This window comes from Lingula anatina, chromosome 4, assembly GCF_051362555.1.
Source record: "Lingula anatina isolate TDL-2025a chromosome 4, LinAna3.0, whole genome shotgun sequence".
In the NCBI taxonomy this organism is placed as follows: Eukaryota; Metazoa; Brachiopoda; class Lingulata; order Lingulida; family Lingulidae; genus Lingula; species Lingula anatina.
The window spans coordinates 11223762-11230588 of NC_141770.1; the positions used below are offsets into that span (position 1 = coordinate 11223762).

The 6827-nt window shown below is 33.7% G+C and overlaps 1 long non-coding RNA gene across 1 annotated transcript; it reads right to left on the bottom strand.

Moving 5' to 3' along the window:
* Positions 1-3099: 3099 nt before the first annotated feature.
* LOC147762277 (uncharacterized) lies at positions 3100-4261 on the bottom strand. The gene is made up of 2 exons (XR_015333742.1): positions 3953-4261; positions 3100-3532 (listed from the first exon to the last, which is right to left on the bottom strand). It is a non-coding gene; the product is annotated as an uncharacterized LOC147762277 (long non-coding RNA).
* Positions 4262-6827: the final 2566 nt, after the last annotated feature.

Below are 6827 nucleotides of genomic sequence, written 5' to 3' on the forward strand. Positions count from 1 at the left end.
TCGTTGCCGTCGCCGTGCACTTTTACCGATAACACGATAAGTGGAAAACCATTTTACCTTTTGACTTGAAACTTGCAGAACTGATGAATATTCATAATACACAGGTCAAGTTCGAAAATCAGCATGATCGTGTCACTTTTAGGGAATTTATGCTGTTTTTTCACTTTTTTCAGCATATATGCAGCACCGATAACACGATAAGTGGAAAACCATTTTACCTTTTGACTTGAAACTTACAGAACTGATGAATATTCATAATACGCCAGTCAAGTTCGAAAATCAGCATGATTGGGCCATTTTTAGGGAATTTATGCTGTTTTTTCACTTTTTTCAATATAAATGCAACACTGATAACACAATATAAGAACAAGGCAGCAAAGCTGTCAAATGTACAGACAAAAACCAGAAAATAAAAACGCAGGAAATAGGATACTGTCAATTCTGATGAACTAATGTATTATGCTTACTGTAACTGCATAGCCAACATCAAATTCTTATTTTGCATAACATTGGATTAGGATGAAAGTAAAATGTGTATCAAGCGTAAGACTAAGTTCCAATACCTAGATCAATCTAACAGGATCAATGCAACTCCAAGGGGTTTCTCACTAAATTGCTTTCAGTTTGAGAGTCTTAGGATTCTGGCATGCCAGTTTCAGTAGGCGTGACAGACAACTAAGCCACTTACATTGATTGCAATTTAGCGAGAATTCCCATGGAGATAGATCGATCCACAGTTAGCGTGATAGGGTCTGGAAATAGTCCCTAAGGTGTCAGGCTGATAAGAGTTAAACTTTGGAAATGCCAGAATGAGGTACAGTGAAAATTACACACAAAAAAAAATTGCTTAACTCATTAAAATATATATATATATATATATATATATATATATATATATATATATATATATATATATATATATATATTATTAATTTTTTTTTTTGGGCTGTATGTCAATCCTAAGAATCATTCTTGTAACTTAACAAAATACAGAAAATGTTACAAAGTAAGAGTACAGGGCTCCTGGCAGATGGGAGTGATAAGTCACAACTTGAAAATGCCAGTATAGCACTCTATAAACCTGCATTGCCTCCAAAACAGAAAACAATCACACTGGTTTTCAAACACAAGCTGCGCACTTCTGTCTTATGAAACTTTTCACTAAGTTTCAGTATCGTAAGTAACATGGTTTTCCCTTTATCGCTATCCTGGCAGCAGTGTCCAAAATAGGGTTTTCTTCAACTTTCATGCAATAAAACATAATACTTAACAGCATAATGACCATCAAATTTTTTATAAAAAAATAAAAGTATCATGAATATTCAGAAAATGTGATTTGGGAAGGTCTTCAAGGCCATGGAAGTTCAGAGTCACACTTTCAAAATGCCAAAATGTAAACAAGAGATAACTGTACTGAAATGATTTTCTTTCCATTTTCAACACCTTTTTTAAAACAAAATGATCAATAAACTGTCATTTTTAAATGTTCAACTAGGAAAATTGTTGACATAGGAAAAATAGCAATAGAACAATTTTCAATGTCCAATTTGCTCCATTTGCAGATGCTGAACATAGTGAATGATTAAATCTGACAAACTGCAATGATGAGTTCCTTTCCATTTATGATACTTTATTACACAATGCACAATATTATAACAGGTTTACCGTCATTTTTATATAATCAACAAACAATATTGTTAAGAAGCAGAAAATGTCAAAACAACACTTTTACATATCTTATTAGTTCCATAATGAGACTGTTAACATGCCTAAGAATTAAATCTGAAGAAATAACAATTATATAAATATACAAAAATACAGAAAATGCACAGCACTTCTGGTGGATGGGAGCATAAAATCACATCTTGAAGATGCTTGTGTTTGAAAAATAATTAAAAAAAATTTTTTAATAAAACGTAAAAAATTCCAATAAAGCTGCTATTCAAACTTTTAATCTAGCTGTATTAACTTGATATTAATAACCCCACCAAGTTTGAGAAAAATAAAGCACTGTTATTCATCTATAGCATGTTGGCATAACACAATCTTTTTGTTGTAAATTTATTTGCAATGTTAAACACCATTTATCTGCACAATTATCACCAAATCCTAATTTTGTGACACAGTTAAGAGAGCTAAACCTATGGGACTTTACAGGGAAATCTCAAGGAGTGTTTTATGTAATCTCATTTAATGGCCAATTGAAAATTAATGAGTAGGCAAGTGACTTTATAGACCTTAATTTAATTAGTGATCACCCAAGGGACAATTTTATAGACTGTCATCCATACAGTACCATCATATAGCACAAAGGTGTTGCATACATGCTGAAAAAAGTGAAAAAACAGCATTACTTCCCTAAAAATGACCCGATGATGCTGATTTTCAAACTTGACCTGCATATTATGAATATTCATTAGTTCTGCAAGTTTCAAACCAAAAGGTAAAATGGTTTTCCACTTATCGTGTTATCGGTGCTGCATATATGTTGAAAAAAGTGAAAAAACAGCATATCTACCCTAATAATGACCCGATCATGCTGATTTTCGAACTTGACCTGAATATTCATTAGTTCTGCAAGTTTCTGTGTCTGTACATAAAAACGGATTGGCCAATTGTCATTATCCTCACAGGAGTGGTCAATCTTACTAAAATGCAGGTTGAGTTCGAAAATCAGCATCAATTATTAGGCACGTTATCAGTCTCATTATTGAACTAATAAGATGCGTAAAAGTGTTTGTTTGATATTTCCTGCATCTTTACAACTGTAAATTCTGTAGTGTACGTAGCTGTACGAAGACATTTTCATGACTTGACAATGATTAATCAACATAGACATTTTTTGACATGTAATTTATTTTTTAAAAATTATATGATATCTTGTTGGCGTAAATTTTTCAAAATATACATTTGAATTGCAGACTATTAACTACATGTAATATTTAAATGTTAAAATTGCAATATTTCCTGAGCATTTTTTTTTTTTTGCTGATATATAAAAAGGTGCTAAAGGGAAATTGTACTAGTGTCTACAAGTCTTTCAAAAGTTAAATACCATATAAAAAATACTTCGCTATTAAAAAATGAAAAGAATGTACATTCAATGGAAATGTCTGCTTTTATTTCACAATAAAATATTGTATGATGTACAGTTACATAAAGAAAAGATAAAGTAAAAAACAAGATCACAGTATTGTAGGCAGGATTAATGGGAAAAAATCCAAGGAAACAGAAGTAAACTTCTATTATTTCTGAGAAGAATCTTTTTGCAAATAAAATATATTATTCAAAAAGAAAACTGGTCATTTAGTAAAGGGGCGCTGGATAAAAATTAAATTTCAATCTGCTTTAGAAATTTGTAAAAAAAAATTCATTAATCTAAATAGTGAAGTAATCATGCATGTAGCTGTTGTAAATTAACTTGAATGATGGATTCCTTCATGTATCCTCTCTAATATATATATATATATATATATATATATATATATATATATCATGAGGTGCCTTCAATTTAACTTGCATGTTGGCTTTTCTGGAAAGAAAAAAAAAGATTTAGATGTATTTAAAAAAGAGAATTCTAGATATGCAAAAATATTTGTGCACAATATCTTACTTACATTATGTAAATAGACTTGCAGTAACTGTTGTAAACTTATATGTTGGCTTCTCTGAAGAAAATACATATAAATGTATTTAAAAAAGAGAATTCTGGGTATACAAAAATATATCAGTGGATATAAGAATATGAAGAACACATGCACACACACACACACATACATTTTTTAGATAGAGAGAGGGACAACTCTTCCATTATAACTGACTAATTTAAATGTCAGTTCAATATGATTGAATCAATGTTGAATCAAGGTGAAAAACTTACTCAAACATCAACATTCAAAAATGCAAGTTGAATTAAAGTTGAAATATTGTTGGTTTATCAACTCAATCTTACTTCAAACTTGAATCAATGTTGATATGCCAACTTTGAATTTGTTGTCGTTGAATCAAAGTTGAATCAATGTTGAAATGTCAACGTTGAATTTGTTGTCGTTGAATCAACGTTGAATCAACGTTGAAATGCCAATGTTGAATTTGTTGTCGTTGAATCAATGTTGAATCAATGTTGAAATGCCAACGTTGAATTTGTTGTCGTTGAATCAACGTTGAAATGTCAACGTTGAATTATGGTCGTTGAATCAACATTGATTCAACGTTTATCAACGTCTCAACATAAATTCAACATTGATTCAACGTTGAATCAACGTTGTGTGCCTGCTGGGATGCTTTTATATTTTCAAGAAAGTTGGGAACATCTAATTTAAAACATTTTATTATGTACCAGTTGACAGTATTTCATAAAAAAGTGTGAATAAATTGTGAGTCACAAAGCTGCTTTTCAGTTACAGTATCCAACAAACATTAAATATTTCAGTAGGTGAGAAAGCGCGTAACCATATGCTAAAGCTGCCGGTAGTAGCAATACCCAGTGCGAGTGTCTTGGGGACTGCGAATGTGTAACACGAGGAAACGTTAGCACTTACGTACGCTACTTACCTTTCACTACCAGGCATTTTGGATTCCCGGCCACCTTCCTACATGTATTTGAAAACTGCCCATAGTGAATATAACTCGCTTACCTGTTAAGGTTCTCTAAACATGGTCTATCTTCACCCATGATTTGTGTTTGTTTACATCTCGAATCTGACCAGAGACACCGCGTTATTTCAAACTGGGCCAATTAAGATGGCTTACAGACGGGGCGTGGCAGCTGCAGACGGTGATTATTATTATTATTATTATTTGCGATATTAAGGCACAATATTAGCACTTTCACATAAATGTGATTTATTCTGAAATGAGAGGCCTATATATAAGTACCGGTAGCTATGGGCAAATGGCTTGGATAATATCAGTTTATTTTGTAATACGTTTATATGCACACATCATGAAAACAATTGACAAATAATTTCCCATTGAAATGCCTGCAAAACTGTATGAATAAATAATTTGGTGAAATATTTCATAACCCTATGGACAGCAGACTCACTGACATAACTGCCAATGACACAAAAATATACTGTCAAAATGTTACCGGTACTTTTCATAACGTCATGCAGTACTTGAACACGTGCACACCCCTTGTGTGTAAACAAACCACTGCACTGCTCAAAGTCGGAAGCTCCCTCCGCCAGCGGTCTCACACGGCACAGTACCTGTGCCTGGTCCTGCAAAAAAATTGATGCCTCAATTGACGCCCCAGCCTGCTCCTTGATATCAAAATTAAACCTAACAACACTAAAAAATACCAGAAAAAAAAAAAAAAAAAAAAAAAAAAACGGGAAAAATCACTAATTTTTTTCACAGCACTTCATTCGTTTATAACAATACGTGATTAGCCAGATAGGGTTGAAAAAATTTTTTTCTTCATTATTGTGATCAGAAGGTGTGTTTGGTCATTTGTAGTCAGTATAAAGTACTAGAACAGTGGTTTTGTCAACATTAAGGAAGAAATAGCGCAAAAACTCTCCCTGCCCCCCCTCTCTCCAAATCCTATTCTCAGGAGTGCTTTTTGGCAATCCTTAAAGCTGAAATTGGGGGCTTTAATGAAGTGACCTGGACGCGTTTCCACATTTTTTAAGAATGACAGGTGTGGTAGATTGATTACAGTCACATTTCGGAAAAATCAGAGACGGGTCGATCCTGGGTGATTTTGAGTGATTTTCATAAGGTCCGGATATGGCAGTTTTCTTCAATTTTGGCCAGATAGGGTTGAAAAACTTTTTTCTTCATTATTGTGATCAGTAGGTGTGTTTGGTCATTTGTAGTCAGTATAAAGTACAAGAACAGTGGTTTTGTCAACATTAAGGAAAAAATAGAGCAAAAACTCTCCCTGCCCCACCTCTCTCCAAATCCTGTTCTCAGGAGTGCTTTTTGGCAATCTTTAAACCTGAAATTGGGGGCTTTAATAAAGTGACCCGGGCGCGTTTCCACATTTTTTATGAATGACAGGTGTGGGAGATTGATTTTAGTCACATTTCAGAAAAATCGGAGATGGGTCGATCCTGGGTGATTTTGAGTGATTTTCATAAGGTCCGGATATGACAGTTTTCTTCAATTTTGGCCAGATAGGATTGAAAAATTTTTTTCTTCATTATAATGTCAGGTAGGTGTGTTCGGTCATTTGTAGTAAGAATAAAGTGCTGGAATAGTGGTGGTGTCAACATTAAGGAAGAAATAGAGCAAAAACTGTCTCCCTCTCAGATTCTGTTCTCAGAGCTTATTTTTGGATCATCTTTAAAGCTAGAATTGGGGGCCTTGATGAAGTGACCCGGGCGCGTTTCCACATTTTTTATGAATGACAGGTGTGGTAGATTGATTTTCGTCACTTTTTGGAAAAATCGGAGACGGGTCGATTTTTGGTGATTTTGAGTGATTTTCATAAGGTCCGGATATGGCAGTTTTCTTCAATTTTGGCCAGATAGGGTTGAAAAACTTTTTTCTTCATTATTGTGATCAGTAGGTGTGTTTGGTCATTTGTAGTCGGTATAAAGTACAAGAACAGTGGTTTTGTCAACATTAAGGAAAAAATAGAGCAAAAATTCTGTCTCCCCCCCCCCCTCTCAGATTCTGTTCTCAGAGCTTATTTTAGGATCATCTTTAAAGCTAGAATTGGGGGCCTTGATGAAGTGACCCGGGCGCGTTTCCACATTTTTTATGAATGACAGGTGTGGTAGATTGATTTTCGTCACTTTTTGGAAAAATCGGAGACGAGTCGATTTTTGGTGATTTTGAGTGATTTTGATCAGTGCCGGCACTGTGAGATTTCT